Source organism: Podarcis muralis, chromosome 3 (genome assembly GCF_964188315.1).
Source record: "Podarcis muralis chromosome 3, rPodMur119.hap1.1, whole genome shotgun sequence".
In the NCBI taxonomy this organism is placed as follows: Eukaryota; Metazoa; Chordata; class Lepidosauria; order Squamata; family Lacertidae; genus Podarcis; species Podarcis muralis.
This window is the reverse complement of record NC_135657.1, coordinates 78,240,674-78,259,127: the sequence shown is the minus strand read 5'-3', so window position 1 is coordinate 78,259,127 and position 18,454 is coordinate 78,240,674. Positions and strand designations below refer to the sequence as shown.

Sequence of the window (18,454 nt, the reverse complement as noted above, 5' to 3'; positions counted from 1 at the left end):
ATCTACTTGCACTGGTGTGTGCTTTCAAACTGCTAGGTTGGCAGAAGATGGAACAGAGCAACAGGAGCTCACCCCGTTTTGTGGATTCGAACCGCTGACCTTCTGATAAGCAAGCAGGCTCAGTGGTTTAGACCACAGCGCCACCAACTCCCCTGGTGAGCAAATACCAGTGTAATGGAATACCAGTATAACAGAGCAGCTTACACTTTGTGTAATGGTGTGGCAAAGGCACCCTGGCTTTCACCACAAACCATTGACACCATGCAGATATTAGTACACCAATCATGCTCATGCATGGAACAGATCCCATGGGTTCATACTTCTGCATGCCTCCAGTGCAACCAGTTTTTAAAGCAAAAAAATATGCCGGGTAAGAGCGTTTCAGACAGGAGACCATGTGCCAACCAAGATGTAGAACCTGTGCAGCCAGAACTCAAAGTATGTACCAACTATTCGTTCTGTTATGAAGGAAGGGCGGCTTTTATGTCAACAGATAGAACCATTTGGGAAAGATGAAACAAGCTGAATCCACAGGAGCATAATGAGACTTTGGGATTTAATCTACTCCTGACAGTTAGAACTAGCATCATGCTGGTCACCATCCTATGGTGAAATTATGCCTGCCTAAGATCACAGGGGACCAGATATGAACTTTTCAGTGCACTGAATTCCGGCAGGCCACATGCACTCACCTATCCATTCATAAAACGAACGGCCCTCCATTGTGGGAATCACTGGCCAGAAGGCACAGTGCTACACAGAGGAATGCTGCAAGAAAAGCCTGTTCAGGAATTCTCTAGTTGTTCTGGCAGCATGAAAAACTGCTGTGCAGGTGTGTACTCAGATACCTATGCAATCAAGATTCACTGTTGTAACTAATGAGGAATTCATTTGGCAAGAAAGAAAACAGGGGAGGAAATAAATGAAAAGGGGGAAAGGAGAAAAGAGCAGTAACGATCTGCAATTATCCAATAGGCATAAAAGCCACCAAGACCCTCATGGAAACGCACTACCTGTGATCACTGTGTGGTTTGGAGGTTTTCTTGGGGGGTGTACAGGCACATATGTATCTAAAATTGAAAAGCGTAAGTGAGATAAATACGTTTTGAAACATGGCTGCTGTAATCAGGTAAAGGATTAAATGACTCTCCATGTCAAATATGCTTTCAACGTTTAACCTAGGTGTGCTGTCATGCAATGTGTAGAGCAGCCCCCATGACAGACAAACATATTCTACAAAACATCAGTAGGAGCCACCCCACATCAGCAGGGGTGCAGCAAACGTGGGCATCTTTGCTTGAAATGTGCATCTAAAGAGCAATCTGAAGATGTTAAAATGAAGAAGAAGAAAGTTGTATTGTGTTAATGAGGAAGGAAACTGCCGCAGCAAAGGGAACTTAAAAATAGCCTTTGAGCAACAAAACACCTCTCTCACATTCTTTGAGTCTGTGCTCTCCTATTGTGCACAGCTTAAATTAAAGGTAGCTTGTGCTGCAGGCAGACATGTGAGTCAGCAAGAGCTGCCTGTAGGAAACTGCTGACATTTTTTAATGGCTCAAATACGCTAAATGCACACACACGCAAAACCCTTCCCACTCAGTAAGTGCAGACGCACGTGTGCGCGCGCGCACACACACACACACACACACACACACACACACACACTAGCATTCAGAACAACCTTCAGCTTATAGTTCTATTCTCCTTATTCAAACCTTGCATATATTTTCTTTTTCAAAATATTTTAATGTGAGTTATAATTAGCAGCTGCATTTGAGTTTCAAGAGTCAACTAGTTTTAGCTTTCTTATTTATTCAAACAAAGGACTTGAGCCACTTCTCTATTTTCAAAACTGAAATTGTTGTCACAGAGCACAACTTACTGCACAGGCTGTAAAATGCACTTCCTTTTTTAAAGTTGGGAGTCTTTTGTTGAACTTGGAACACTCACAGTATCAAATACTCTAGTTAAGAAATGACTTCATAAGCTGGAGAATAAAGGTTTATTTCTAGAAAGAAAAATGCTGGCATTTAGTCATACTAGAAGATAATGCCTTTTGACCTCGAAGACCCAATTCACAGGCCTTGGATTGGTTTTTGAGAGGCAGGGGAAACACTTGCAATTATTCAGTAATATGATGAACACAATATGCACATATTGCTGCTACTTCACTCAGGCTTAAAATTGTAGACCTGCAAACAACAGGATTATAGCAATCTATTAACCTTTTCAGTCCTCTTCATACATTGGCCTGGTTCACACATAACTCTGAACTAAAATTTGGCTTAGCATGAATGAACAAACATACCAGTCCAAGGGAGAAAATCACGGCAGCCATTCCTGCAGCCACCAGCTACCAGGAGCTAAACCTTGGTTTGGCTTAAGCATTACATCTGAACCCGTAGTTCGTCTCATTCTAAACCAAACAGATCTCACTCCAAACCAAAGCAGCAGGAACAGAGAAGGAAAGCAGCCAGGCATGAGCATGCTTACTTGTTTGCTCTAAGCCAGGGGAGAGGAACTGCTAGTCCACAGGCCAATCCTGACCCACCAGGAGGTTCAATTTAGCCTTCAAAGTCATTTATACCAAACCATGGCCACCGTCCATCAGATGAAATTGCTGGGTGATGTCAGCTGATGGCCCAGGTTCAACTGCTGCATGAGGCTTCCCCAGCACATTTCCTGCAGGGAGTGCACTGGTCAAGCAGACCCCTTCCCCCATCTAAGCCGGTCAACTTCAACAAGTGGGGAGATGAATAGATGAGAGTTGGTCCATGGAGAGAGGAGAAGTAAAGATCTTGCCTAACAGGCTCCCCACCCCTGTGTTAAGCCACAGTTTAGCTTCACAATACATGTGGGCAGCTCTAGTAAAGAAATTAGCAGATACAGTATATTTCCTGCACTACCGCTATACTCCATAATGTGCAACAGCCATTCTTTTACTTTTTGTCCACTATGTGAATGTGCTACAGGAACCCAGAGTGGAACACATAGAATGTACTCATGGGGTGGCGAGAGGATGGGGGTCGCTGCCCCGAAACCAGAGGAACAGGATCCTTCACCAGAGCCAAAGGGGTCCCCGTCTCCACAAACACAGTCAGCTCTGAGGCGTAGGGAGCAGTAGGAGGTGCACTCCAGGAGGCAGAGACAGGCAAGTGAGCATAGCCCAGCTCACTAGCCCTGGGAGATTCCTCAGATAGAGTAGGCTTAGGTGAGGGTCACATGCTTCGTCAAGCCCAGAAGTTGCAATCAACACACAAGGTATAAAAGGGAAGCAGAGCTGAGGTGCTGTGTCTGCTCAACTTTCCATGTGGATGGACCTTGGCTTGGATGTTTCAGGAGTTCTATGGAACTGCACTTTTGGGGACTGTATACCCCAGGGAGAACTTGCTGCCAGGTACGCCAGGGGTTCAGGACACGGTGATTTCAGAGTATTCTGAATTAATTTCAATCTGAATATGTTAGGATAAGTGATTTGAATGCAGAAACAGTATTATCCACATGCACAAAAATTGTAGAGGCTTCAGGTTTAGGGCCAAGTAGGAAATTACTATACCAATTCATTATTCTTTTAGGATGACAAATGCTGTGATCCTAAGTGCACTACTAAATGCACAGGGAATTACTTCCAGGAAAGCATGCATAGGGTATCATTGTATGCATAAAAAGCATTGTCTTAAATTCATTTTCTATAGCAGGAAAATAGCAGCATACCCAAGTATGAAAACTGGACCACCCAAAGTCTCAATGAGCAAGTGAAGAGTACCCATTTTTCAACCTTCCATAGAAGATTACAAACATTATATGTCACTCACATAACATATCACCAAATTGGTTAGTTTCTGTGTTGTTTTTTTAAAATGCTACCCCTTTTGCCTTTTGATTTGCATGCATTGTTCATTGAATAGCTCTTCTGTCAATGCTGGTAATTGTTGTACTAAGCCAGTAGCTTCAATTTGAGCTCATTATTGATCACACAAAAATTTATATGCATTCCTCTGCTCGCTTGCTCTAAAATTATCATTTCAACTCCAGCAGTGGCAGGCTAAGTATGACGCTTTTCAACACACTACAAAGATGCTTCAGTCTGACTAGAAAGCAAAACGAGCATGCTGCAACTCAGCTGGCTATGCTCATACATTTTACATTTTCTTGAGGCAAGCTTCAAAATGAATACTTAATTTATGCAGCTGCCATAAGATTCTTTTTATTTTATTTTATTTTGTTCTGCTCAGAACAGAAGAAACAGTGACCAAGTTTTGCAAGAGCTGAGTAGGCATTATTAGCACAGTTGTAGCAAACCGTATGCAGATTTCAGAAAGGAAAAATGGGCACTTGAAGTATTCCAGGATAAACCATTATGTTCTTTGAAATCCACTAATGGAAGCATGGTCTGTCTATATTGCTAACATAGGAAGTTCAATTATTTTAAAACATCTGTGCCAAATTAACAGTGTAACATATTATATTTACTCCCTAACACCACAGGGCATTCAACAAAATTGGTACAGCTATAGCTGATGAAAGGCTACGTTAATCAGAAGATGCATCATATGGGGTCACATAAAAGACGGAACCAGATATATAAATTCTGCATGCCAAGACATTATCATCAAATATTGAATTGGTATGAGGCAGTATTACTAAATCACTTTACACAAGCTGAAACATTCCCTTTCAGTGTTTCAGAGGGTATACAGAATTGGATTTTAGAAGTGAAACAATAAAACTGTTAGCTATATCCTAGTGGAAGACATTATTAAATACTTACAGGTAAACCTAAAGCATAGCAACGCTTCACTACTGCTATTCAAGAACATACACATTCATTTATTCGAGTTCATATCCTCCCTTTCTGGAGGCTCAACCATTAATATCCTTTATTATCAACCTTTAATAGAATCACAATACAGAATAACTTAGGAACCTACAATAACAATTCACATACATATACAAGTGGTAATTCACTTAAGGTTACACCATACCAAAAATCTGCACACACACAAAAACTACTTCCCATGTAGATTGCCAGATTATATCATATATCCATATACCAAAGATAAAGGTAAAGGGACCCCTAACCATTAGGTCCAGTAGTGGACGACTCTGGGGTTGCGGTGCTCATCTCACTTTACTGGCTGAGGGAACTGACCAGGTCATGTGGCCAGCATGCCTAAGCCGCTTCTGGCAAACCAGAGCAGCGCACGGAAACGCCGCTTACCTTTCCGCCGGCGCGGTACCTATTTATCTATTTACACTTGACGTGCTTTCAAACTGCTAAACATATACCAAACAACCCATAAAAAGTAGCTCTACTTCGTTCAATATCTATTGCAGGAATGTATATGAAGGAATGATACACACTATAGTTTGCTATCATATGAAAGCTATCATGCTCAGCAAATTTCCTATTACAGCGCCAAGTATCTGCAAAGTTCCTTCTCATATTATGTATCTGAACATACTTTTATCAAATACTGCCTCTAGCTAGTAAGCTACATTATTTTTTATAGACTATTATTACCTCTGAATACCAAGGCTTGATGGCAAACAAAAGATGAATATCCCCAAGACAAAGACAGGGACATGACCATGTTCATGTAAATATGAGCACTGAAGGGTCTCTGTCACTGGCCCAGTTCAAATGTCATAATAAACCATTGTTTTAAACAAACTATGGTATTATGAGAACTAACATGGCTGAAAAGTTTGCAGTGTTCCTCCCTGATTCCTGCTACTGTCATGGAACAGACAAAGCAAGCAAGAGCCTGGCTTATCATGTTGTCTGAACCTAGATTCATGGTTTGTTTCCTCCAAACAAACCACAAATAGTAAGCCAAGCATAAACATTTGCTACCACTTCTGGTTTGTTTGGAGGAAACAAACCATGAATGGTGCTAGCTGTTTTGTCAGTGTGGCGGGGAGTAGTGCTTGTTCACATTAAACCACAGTGATGTGACCTGCAAACCAAGCCACTAGCAATAGACCCAATCCGGAATGCGATCACCTAAACTAAGCTAATTTATCTTGGCTTGGAATAGGGCCCAAATTAACTCTTTCAAATTTGGACCCTTTCCAAATTCCATGTTGGGCTATGCTCTCAAATATGTCACTGGGAATATGACAATGCCCAAGGCTTGCTGCTTTCCTCAAAGCTTTTCATTATTCCCATTGCTTCCAGATAAGAGTAACCGGTACTGTGGTTAGGCACTCATACAGCAACAGTATTTTAGGCAGCAAAATGGCTAGGAATTGTATTTTTCAAGGTATCTTCCAGGGTCTTTATGAAAGACACTGAAGACAATATTTCCTAGAGTCTTGGCACCCAGAATGCAGGTATCAAATGAAAGCTACAGCAGCAGCTGTTCTACTTTATAAGAAAGAGAAGGGGCTGGCAGTAGCTGTGGCAAGAACCAATGATAGGAAGGCTGAACAAATCAGAAGCCAAGTCTGAACTCCGAAGAAATTTGACTTAACTCATAATTATTGCAGAAGCTCCAAGAAGGGGAAGTTTCATATAATGAACTCTGCTGCATAACTGAGAATGTCAAAACCAAAAATATCATCCAAAAAAGTTTCTTCTATATCAAGGCTGGGATCAAAGATCTACTTTAAATATGTTTAACGACATGTGTGCATGCAGAGCCAAACTTTTGAATAGTGTTCTTTAGACAGCAAACCCCCCTCCCTTCCCAACTGCCATTATCACTTTAGCTGCTTTTGAAAATCAACTACATTTCAAAATCAGTTTGCCACCCTAGATGGGGGAGGGCTGCCATTCAAAAATACCAAGCCAAAGGTTCATTGAGCGTGTGGAAATAGTTGTATACCGTATTTTTCGCTCTATAAGACGCACCTGACCACAAGACGCACCTAGTTTTTGGAGGAGGAAAACAAGAAAAAAAAACATTCTGAATCTCAGAAGCCAGGACAGCAAGAGGGATCGCTGCGCAGCGAAAGCAGCAATCCCTCTTGCTGTTCTGGCTTCTGGGATAGCTGCGCAGCCTGCATTCGCTCCATAAGACGCACACACATTTCCCCTTACTTTTGAGGAGGGAAAAAGTGAGTCTTATAGAGCAAAACATACGGTAGTTCTTAAGCTCCCAGCTGAAGTATGCAACAATTTTACCCCAGACCGTATCCATTTCTGAATGTGCATATGCTGCATTTTTATACATGGGCCACCACTATAAGAATATCCCCTGTGATTTGTCTTTGGGTGAAAAAGCACTACCTGCTCTGTTTTCACACAGAGGTTGTTCACAAAAGGTCACATGTGCATTTCTTTGTCTGGATAAACCCAGACCTTTGGGTTTTGTGATTAAGGCTGCAATTTTATTCACAGCTTTATTGAACTTCACTTCTGAGTGAACATACACAGGACTGCACTGCAAGTTTCCCACAAGGCTCTCTAGTGGCAAGTTAAGAAGCAGTGTGTAGTCATCCCTCCACACCTCAACCTGTCTCTCCTGCCTACAATTGCATATGAATGCATACCTTCCAGAAGTTAATTAGGTCTGGAGTTTACCTCAGCTATTGCTTGAACCTCTACAGTATTTGCTCATCAAGAGATCTCTTAACTCTCTTGAAAACATCAATCATCTTTATAACATCGCTGTAGGCATTACCTGTACAGCTTGAGAAAATGAAGCATGTCACAGAACAAGTTATCTGCAGAACTGGGAATACCAACGTACAATCCCTACTCTTATTCCCACGCTTGTAAAGCAGGGAGTTGAAAAAGAAACACAAAACAAAATGCCATCCCTTTTACACTAAGAATTCGATGTCAAGCATCCAATATTTTCAACGACATATCTCAATTTGGGCTGAAGTGTGAGGAAGTATTCTACAACAGGGCAGAACTGGCACCGTCTTACAATTCTGACATTCATTAAAAAAATAATTGGAGTATTATTTACTGTTTACAGGCTAAAATGTATTAGCATTTTGTTTTATTAGCTATGTTTCCTTAAAATCTATTCATTGCCATATCCAAAAAGCTACAATGCTGACATAAACATCTAAGGTACATCTCTATTAAATTTTTTTTTGGGGGGGGGGTATATTTGATGTGTGTTGAACTTACATAAGCTTCAAATAGGTAATAACAATTGTTACTCAATAAATAAAAAAAGACACGAGTGAATCTTAATGAGTGAAGCAGGCTTAGCAATTTATAAAGCACAATACTGTATAAAGGTAAGGCATGGAGAACCTTCATCTTGTGGGCCTAATCACGCTTCCCCATTTGGCTCATGAGGCCATTTTGATCACATCATGCTCATCTGCTCCATGCCCAACACCATATGAGAGACCTGGCTCAGCTGAAGTGGTGTAGTGTTTGGCGTGCCTACAAAGTGCCTACAAAGGCCTGTGCAAAGTGCTGTGCACAAGTGTGTAGCAAGATGTGACAATCAGCTGACTCGGGGATCTTCACAGCATCCAACATCAGCTGATCATTCGTGCTTTACAGGTTGAGTCTTTGACTGCAATATTTGATTTCAAACCATGAGGACAAAAAGATGGAGGGCTTATCTAACATCATTGTGGCCCTGCCCACCTGACCATGGAGTGGGATGGGAGAAATACTGATCTGAAACACCAGTCAGACCCAGTTCCCCATCCCTGCTGTAGGTCAAGTCATGCCTATATTTGCTGGGGTTGTGGTGCAATACTAAAATATGACTTTAACACAGGCATAGGCAAACTCGGCCCTCCAGATGTTTTGGGACTACAATTCCTATCATCCCTAACCATTGGTCCTGTTAGCTAGGGATGATGGGAGTTGTAGTCCCTTCAGATAAGGGCCGAGTTTGCCTATGCCTGCTTTAACACTTATCACACTTCGGCTCACATGTTCTCGCTCCATGGTATGGATATAGGGAGAGGATTAGAACCACTTTTTATTAAATTAATTTGTATTTACTTTTACGCTATGGTTTTAGAACAAGCCAGGATAATACTCAATAGCATGATCATGGCTTATTTGAAAAAAACAGTTTACTCAAACCAAAATCCCCCTAAATCCATATGTAACTAACTCTGGTTAGTTTAAAATGTGGAAGTGGAAGTTGAAGCTTCCAATTGCCTTTTTGCAGCTAGATCAAAGGAAGACAGGGGAGAAGGGTTCATGTGAGCCCAATACCCAGCCGACTCACGCTCATAACGCTATGAACTGGCATAGTGAAAGACACAGATTGGCAAATAGTCCAACCTAGCATAGGAAGTCATATTAAAAGAGTGCTAAATTATTTCTACTGCCAAAGGATAACATTTATTAGCATTTTATTCTAAGAAAATATGATTTTAATAGGGACAATACATAGTCGTGTGCTGCCTAATCCTGTTCGTGCTTATTCAGAAGAAAGCCCCATTGAGACCAATGAAAATTTTACTCTATGTGCTTTTGAATGTAGGCCAAGACTGCACTTCTGTTCACACCTACCAGGGAGTAAGTGCACTGATCAGCACTGGACTTGTTTTTAGTGAATATACAATGGATCGGTCTGTAATGGTCCTAATCCCTAAATACGAGCATTTTCCTATGTAATTCTAGGGAGAAATTGTACCAAATAGAGGACACGTGTGTACCTAGCACAACATATTATGTGTGTTGTATATATGTAGTATAGCATAGTGATTGAGTGGCTGAGCCACAAATAAGAAATTCCTGGTTTGAAATTTGCCTCTGCTTTCATTAAGTCATGTGCCAATCTGTCCCAGGCATTGCCTTCTCTGACTGGTAAGTTCTCCAGGATCTCAAACAGAGATGGGTCTGTCATGTCACCTATTTTCCTTTTAACTAGAGATGGCAAAAAATTCAACTAGCGACTATTTGCACATAAAGATGTTCTCTGTCACTAAACTATGGCCCCTCCATGTAAGAAGGTGTCACTTCCACATCCTGATAATCTAAAATAGAAAAAAAAGTTTACTCAAAATCTGCCAGTGCCTCAGTAATGAAAAGCCCAATGATCTCACAATAAGCGTTTTAAAAAAGACGCCTGGTGATTTACAAAAATAGCCTGTTCCACAAAAGGAGAGGCATGATTTCACACTTAGCTTACTTCATGACAGCCAAAGCCTTTACAGTTAAGAGGCCTGGTCTGTATGTTACATTTTAATGATCTGGGAAAATAATTATCGGCGTTAACATCTCTCTCCAACTTTATACAGAGTAGAGAGAGAGAGATGAAAAATGTGGTCTTTCATTTGGCATTATCTTATTTTGGGAACCCACTAGGCAAGTGAGATATTTTGTTGGGAAGTAATTATCCTTTGCTGTGCAACTCAACAGATTAAATTGATATAGAAACCACTCTTTAAAAAAACTATGGCACAATCTTTTGTGTTACAATAATGAACGTTTGTCACAAATAATTTAAAGGAGAGTTTTGCTTGCCACAAGGCACTTCCAGTAATTAAATGATTTGGCAGCCTGACGCTATAAATGAAGCAATCATTTTTGATGTCCTAAGTATGCACATTTACACACAGTGACCCAAGTACTTTCACAAATGCATGCTAGTCTAGATTTCTCTCTGGGAGGAAACAGAACATAAAATTCTCTTCAAAGCAATCAACAGAATAATACTAGACACTGCCTTTGAATACACAGGAACTTGCAATGTAGTATTGACTCCCAAAGTGTTCATTTCATTGCAATGCACCACAAAGTTATTCCTATTATGCTCCAAAGAAGGAAAGGGAGGGAGAAGGGGAGGCAAGAAAGGATTTGAGGTGCTGACCAGATTGACATCCCCAATCCGTATTGACTTATGAATAGGAAGCCCCAATGGGAGGATGAGGGCAGAAGCAGCGGGTATAATGCGAGCAGCTTTGCATGCCTTGCCCATGCTGGATGGCTTTAATAAGGATCTGGCAGGAAGCATTTAGCCACCCAGATTGAACAAACAAAACAAGCTCACAAAAAGAAACCCATCTCCTCTCTGCCCGCTCACTATTCAGCACCACCTGAAGCAACCACCAGCAGCAGCAGCAACAACACAACCTCTTCCTTTCTTACAACTTGTCTCAATGCATTCCCAGGTTCTGCACAAGCTTTTCCCAACCCCAGTTGAGAACCATCAAGTCGCTGTTGCAACACAGGAAAACTGGAATGCACCGGAGACACATTTGGGGGAAGGGGAGAATTCATAAAAGTAGATGTGCAAGGCCAGGGAATATTTGCCTGCCAACTCCCCCTTCCCTCTTTCCCAGCTTGTTAAAAAGGCCTCGCAATCTGACAGCTGCTCGCATGAAAAACAAGAGTCGCTCTCTCTCCACTCCACCCCTCCCCTTCCCCGCTTTCCGACTTACTATCCTGAGCTCCTCCTCCTGCGGCTTGCTCAAAACACCCATCCCCGGGCATGCACAGGGCAGTCACCACTTTTCCCCTGGCGCGCTGGGACGGAAGCTTTAATGAAATTAAAAAATGCCCACTGTATAAGGCAGGCCTAACCCTCTCCACGCCACACACATACCCCTCCCTCCGCTTCGCTCCTCCCCAGCCACCTATAAAAGCCACCCTTGCGCGGGACTCCCAACAGAGCCAAAGCAGTGCCGGTCACAATTTACATTCACACACACACAAAACAGATCTTCTCGGAGCGCAACACACGGCCGTCCGCCTCCTCACAACAGGTCTGGCTTCGCTTCGGGTACACTTCCCGCGCTGCAACGTCTCGACTTTCTGAAGCCTCCGGATCAACGAGGCTGGTCTCCCGCCAGAATACAAAGGCGCAAAGGCAGAGAAATAAAGCGCAGGCACATTCTCCCCGCCGCCGCGAGGAAAGCAGCCCTTTCCCCCCCCCAGATAACCCGCGGCGCCAAACTTCGCCCTCCTCCCATCCCGAGAAGAAAGAGAGAGAGAACGAGACTCACCTTCTCATCCACGCAACTTTCGACAAGCGACCGGTCCTTTCCCTGCCAACGTCGGGAAGCGGGCGAAATATATCTATCTATATATGTCTTTTTAAAAAAGCAAAACAAACTGGATCTCGCTGAGGGCTCTCGCGGTGGCCGCTGAGGTGGTCTGTAGAAAAATGTGCGCCTCAAAGAAGGCGCCGGTCACATACCGACTTGCTCTCCGATCAAAAAATAAAATGAAATGGAAACAACAACAGCCAGCTGCCTCGCGAAGCGAAGACTTGCACAGGAGGAGTTTTAGATATGCCTATGTACACGCGCATATAGGCATGCATATACATAGACATAAAAGGAGGGGGGGACAGAAATGGATATAGACATATAAAAGGGAGGGGGCGGGGAAGTGGAAGAGGGTGGTGGTGGTGGAGGAAGAAGAGGCTGCAACGGCGAAAAGGGATGTGGGGGGAGGCAGAGAGAGAGAGGTGGCAGGGGGGAGCCACGCAGGGCTTGCTCTGCCGCTGCAGCGCTCGGGGGCTTCTGTGCACAAGGCGAAGGCGGCGGCGGAGGCGGCGGCAGCTCCGCGCTTCTTCGCAGCCCGGCGGCGTCGTATTGTTGCTGCTGCGGCTGCGGCTGCTGCCCCCGTCCTGTTGGTTCCACTGACTCTCCCGGTGGCTCGCGCTCTTCCCAATGGAACGCCGCCTACTCCCCTCAATCGCTACATTGTTGACATTCGCAGGCTGACATCATCCTCCTCCCACCGCCGCCGCCGCCGCCACTACCAACTACCACACACACTCACATACATGCATGCATGCATACAAGGCATAGAATCCACCCCGCCTTCCCCCCCGCCATTCACAATAACGCCGCGCAAATCGCGTAGCGCACGCTCCTAAGGCGGCGCGGGCCCGCACGCGCACAACCGGGCGTAAACCCGCTCTGCGAATAGGAGCTCCTGCGCTGGCATTCTCTCCCAGGGCTCCTGCCCGCATGCGCACAGCGGCCTCAGTGATTCCAAGCGCTGCTCCTTCGCTCCTAACTTTTCTCTCCCTCCTCCTTCTCTGTTCGCGCAGCTATCGAAAGGCACACTGGGAATTGTAGTCCTCCTTTCCCTCCCTCCCTCTCCTTCCTCACTTCTGCGTTTGTGGAAGAGCAAGGGAAGGGGAACTCGTTTGTAACGCAGCCCCAGCGGGACAATAAAGCAGCCACAGCCGCTGTGTGTGTGTAGCCGAAAGGGGCATGAGGTCATTGTTTCTGTGCTGAACGACTGGCGAGGACTTGCTTCCTGAGAGATGCATTAGGCGAATTCTGAATACCACCTCCTTCTCCATCATAAACTGAAACGTGTTTAATAAAAGCGTGGCAAGCGCGAAGCCCTAACATAATAAAGTGGTAATCACCAATATGTGCTAAACGAAGTGCTTTCGTGGAATAATAAATGGGCTTAGAGTATGGGCCAAGACAACACAAGCATCAATGGGCGATAAATCGATAGGTGTTTTAATTTTTTTAAAGCTGCATTGTAAAAAGAGCTCTCTCTCTCTCTCTCTGTGTGTGTGTGTGTGTGTGTGTGTGTATTTGTGTGTGTGTAACATTAAATAGCTTTTATATTGTAAACCACCCTGTGATCTTGGGATGAAGGGAAGTATATAAACTTAATAAAAAATAAAATAAACAAGTAAATTGGTATAAATAATATACTGCATTGATAACAGGAGGAACATACATCTGCTGCCTCTGGAGCTGTGGTGGCATCAGAGAGAGAGATCCAGGTTCTAACAACTACAGCCCCCACACCTTACATGGTGGTCACTGGGGCAGTAAATTGTTTAACTTAGTATTGGCTTGATTTTATTTTTGCAAGCCTTTCCATTGTCCTGGCTTTATACCTCAACTTTCCCTCCTTTTAAAAAAACAAAACAAAACAAAACAAAAAGCCCAGGTATTTTACATCCTGCACTGTGTAATGACATCCTCCTTTTCCACATTTTGCCATAATTGCAAGGGCTTTTGCCAAAGTTTTCCAGGTATGACACAAAGGCACCCCAGGGCAGCCTCTACAACCCAGCACCATAATGCAAAGTCCTCCGGGCAGCTTACAAGTAGAATAAGGGAGGGAGGAATGAAAAGAATAAGACCAAAAGGCTATTACTATTCAAAGTTCAAAAGCATGTAAGATCAGAAGTGACCCATGCACCGCAGAAGGAATGCCTCCCTGCAGCTGTTAAATTAGCTGACCATAGTTTGCTACCCAGATAGCAGCACCAATTGCCGCTGTCTTGAATAGGTCGTTTCTTATGCTGTATTTGTGTAAGCTTTACATAGAAAGGTAACAAACACATATAGTGGTATCTCGGGTTAAATACTTAATTCGTTCTAGAGGTCCGTCCTTAACCTGAAACTGTTCTTTACCTGAAGCACCACTTTAGCTAATGGGGCCTTCTGCTGCTGCCGCGCCGCTGGAGCACGATTTCTGTTCTCAACCTGAAGCAAAGTTCTTAACCCGAGGTACTACTTCTGGGTTAGCGGAGTCTGTAACCTGAAGCGTATGTAACCTGAAGCATATGTAACCCAAGGTACCACTGTATTGGCCAGTGGACTTCCTACATTTCATGACCTACACCTTTTCTTTTCTCTTTTTCATTTCATCTCTAGGTGTATGTATATCTGTATGTGTTTGTGTGTACACCATACATATATATAAGAGATACATGCATATATCTGTCTGCCAACTTGAGGATAATACTCCATGTGTTTGATGAACCCTAATCTATATACATTTAAGCACATTATCCCTCTTAGTCTTTACAATGTTGCAATATTGTATTTGCTGCTACACACTAATTACACTATCCCTCTGTGATTCAATGAGAGAGAGCACTCATTCATGCTTGATTCATTGATCTGTTGATTTCTCACTTATCTCTTTAATGTTCCTTGAACTTTCTTTCAAGATATTGCAATATTGGCATATGAATCTCACCCTAGCCAAACAAAGCAATAAATATATGAAATGAAAATAGCCATCACTAATTGTGCTCATTATCGCAACATACTGTGAAATGCAGGAAAGTAACTCTCCAACACCTCTTAATGGAGAGTGGATGTGGGATTTATTGATAGCAAGCAGAAAACAACCTCATAATGCACACATTAAAAAGCAGCATTGAGCCAGGAAAACGAATTTGAACCCTGAGTAACTGATGGAACAGGGAGCAGCCTTGTTGTTTTGACATTTTTCCCCCCTGTGGGTTGTATTTAAATGTTTATTTCATAAATCAAACATTCCCAAATGCATTATCTCACCTATCAAAGTTAATCAGACCTACATGTCCATAACTTAATTTGGACCATGCTTCATATTTCTGAGGATAAAAACAGAAGAACCTGCTAGATCTGGCTCCAAGTCCATCAAGTGCACCAAAGTCTAGCCTTATAAAGTGATCCAAGAGCCAGTGAGTTTTACAGTTTCCCAATGTGCAGTATGAAGAAGTACTTTACCTGTCCTGAATCTTCAAATATTCAGCTTCGTTAGGTGACCCCAGATTCTAATATTCTAAGAGATGAAGAAAACTCTCTTTATTAAATTCCTTTATCTATCCACTTTCTCCAAACTATGCATAATTTTACACAGCTCTATCATGTTTCCCCTTCCCTTGTACTCCCAACTAAAAAGCTGCAAATGTTGGAACCCTTTTTAATAGGATAGTCACTCCAGCCCCTTGATCATTTGGTTGCTTAATACTGAACCTATTTCAACCATACAATACCCTTTATGAGGTGCAGCAGCCAGAACCAAACACTGTATTCCAAACATGGTTGCACAATAGATTTGAATAATGGCATAAAGATATTGGCAGTTTTATTTTAAGTCCCTTCCCTAATTATCCCTAGTATAAAATTTGCTTTACTCATAGCTGATTTTCATTGATCTATTCATCACAATTCATGACCTTTTTCCTGGTCAGTCCCTGCCTGTTCAGTCCCTATTAGTGTTTATGTGAAATTAGGATTTTTGGCTCCGATGTGCATCACTTTACACTTGCCCACATTGCATTGCATTTGCCATTTTAATGACCATTCACTCAGTTTCAAGAAATTGTTTCGGAAACCCTCACAACTGCCTTTTCTTCTTACCATTTTCAGATGGATTTTAAGACTGAATAATGTTTACAGGGGTGTGTACCGGTAAAAATGTGCTAGAAAAGATTTCAGATTTGTTCAGATTTAGGACTGTAACAGCTTCAAACCAAGACATCTAAAAAGGAAGAATTTTCAGTTTGCTAACATCAAGCAAAATTGAACGGGTGTTAGGCACCTGCAGGGGATTTTATATCTTTTTAAAAAATGTTTCCATTCAGATTTTAATTCAGCACCACCTTTGTATTCTGCTTTGTTCTTCCCACACTTTGACAGGAGAGCAGACAATTTGCTGAGCTTACTGTTGCTTTAGCATGAGGAGGGATTCTTGTTGTTCTAGTGATGAGTCATGCAGGATATAGCAGATGGCATAAAAAGTGAAGCCACAAAGATATGAAAATACTAATGAGGTTGAGGAAGAAGATTGGTGTAATGAGGCTGAGTGAGTGAAAGCCAATAGAAATGATGTAGGTCAGTGGAAAGAGGAAATCCAGCAGGCACAGCACGGCTGGACTTGAATTTGCAAGATCAGAGAGAGAAGAAACACAATGGGTGGAGGAGGGAGAAAGAAGAAAGAATGATTGTCTAAGCATAACCAGAAGAAGTTGTGAGACAACAAACTAGTGAAGCCAAAGGGCAATCTTGGGTTTGCAGAGCTGGAAAAATCCTCGAGGACCTGAGCCGCTTGCAGTATAAGAAATGGCATCACACACAAAAAAAGAATTAATTAATAGAATACAAATCCCACTGTTTCTTAAATCTGCATACCTCCAAAGAATATATAAGGATTTACTGTAACTTGCATTCTGCAATTCCAGTAAGCAATAAACAAAATCCAGTTTTCAATTAACCTATTACCTCGGTGCCTACCTCCCCTAACTTTAATTAAGGATTTTAAGTAAACATTGTACCTTGAACTGAATGAAAATGAAAGGACTTTATAAAAGACAGGTCTTTGTTATTTGTTTGTTTATTTATTCAGAAAATGAGAGGTTTTGATATCGTAGGAATATATATATATATATATATATATATATATATATATGCTTTCGTAGATTTTCACGGGTACAGGAATGCAGGTTTTGGAACAAAAGAAGAAGGAATGCAGGTTAAGGAACAAAAGAAGAAAAGGCACACTAGCCTGGGAACTTCCTCTCTGCCCAGAACATTGGAGGCTAGACACCACACCTCCTCATCAGTATTTATAGGAACTCAAACACTGAGATCCTGCTCTGTTCCAGTAACAAGAAGCCGAAAGCACCAGCCTGAAGATGACGAGTGAGACCTCGTCGAAACGTCGCCTAGACACCCCAACTTTTACACGGGAAGACACCCGAGGACACCAAAACCTGCATATATATATATATATATATATATGATAAAATATATTAATTGAAATTGATTGCGTATAACTACTACTTTCACGTTGTTTCATATATATAAATAAATAAATGTTATCATTTGTGAACTGTATCCAAGTGCTTTAAAAGTACCGCATGGTGTGATTATGACCATAGTTAATAGTACTGAAATGCTGAGACACACAGGCAATAAAAGTCTGGAAAGTCCCTTTGTGATTGATACTTGGGTAGTTACTAATATTTTACAGCAGGGTGGTCCAATGCTTGGCCCAAGGGCCACATGCAGCCCTCAATGCCTTTTTGGTGGCCCTTGGCAACATTTGACGCCCCACCCCAGTCTTCACATTGCCTTCCCAAAGCCCAGTTATCACTTTTCCAGCTTTGAGAAGCAGGTGGGAGGACTCTAGGATCATGCCAGAGCCTCATGCCTCCTTTTCAAAGCTCAGTGTCTTGCTTAGCTGGTTTTGGGAAGGCATCATGAGGGCTGGGGGGAGGGAGAATCATTATTTCCCATCCCCGTGCGACAAGGTAGTTTGTAGCTCACAGGTTTCATGTCAAAATAATCTTGACATGAAAAGCTGGACTGCTCTACCTTATAGCATGAGCCAAGCCATATCTACTCAGAAATAAGTCCCACTGAGTTCAGTGGGGCTTCCTACCAGCTAAGTGGGTATAGGATTGCAGCCTTATACAGCTTCTTTAAATGTGTGATAGTCATTAAAGTAAATGAGTGCTATCCGGAATCATTTATTGGAAATGAGTTTCATAAATAATAACATATGCATAGCTGACATATCACTTAAGAGGTATAACTTGATGGAATTTTGTTTTTGACTTATTTTAATTGATATGGTAATTAGCACACATGGTATCCTACAGCAGGGGTGGGTAGATGGTAGATTTGGCTCTACTAAACGATCTCTGGGTAATTTGCAGCTGATCAGCAAGTATTTCTGGCTCTCAATTCTTTAATAATAGCAACAACAAAGCAACTTACAATATTTTCATCTGAATTAGGCTGCTGAAATTAAGAAATTAAGGCTGCTGAAATTAAGTGGAAGGGCTGCAAGCTCAGCTCAGCT

General features: G+C 42.3%; 1 protein-coding gene across 5 annotated transcripts in view; it reads right to left on the bottom strand.

Moving 5' to 3' along the window:
• BACH2 (BACH transcriptional regulator 2) overlaps positions 1–18,454 on the bottom strand; it is a 245,195-nt gene that overhangs the window by 165,319 nt on the left and 61,422 nt on the right. Inside the window, exon 1 of one of the 5 annotated variants that reach the window (XM_077926157.1) lies at positions 11,887–12,817. The exons of 1 other annotated variant lie outside the window; for it this stretch is intronic. The gene's annotated coding sequence lies outside the window, so the exon portion shown is untranslated. Of the gene's footprint in view, positions 1–11,322; positions 11,392–11,886; positions 12,818–18,454 lie in introns of those variants that run through there. 3 more of the 5 variants (XM_077926158.1, XM_028722984.2, XM_077926156.1) reach the window with 3 other exon arrangements.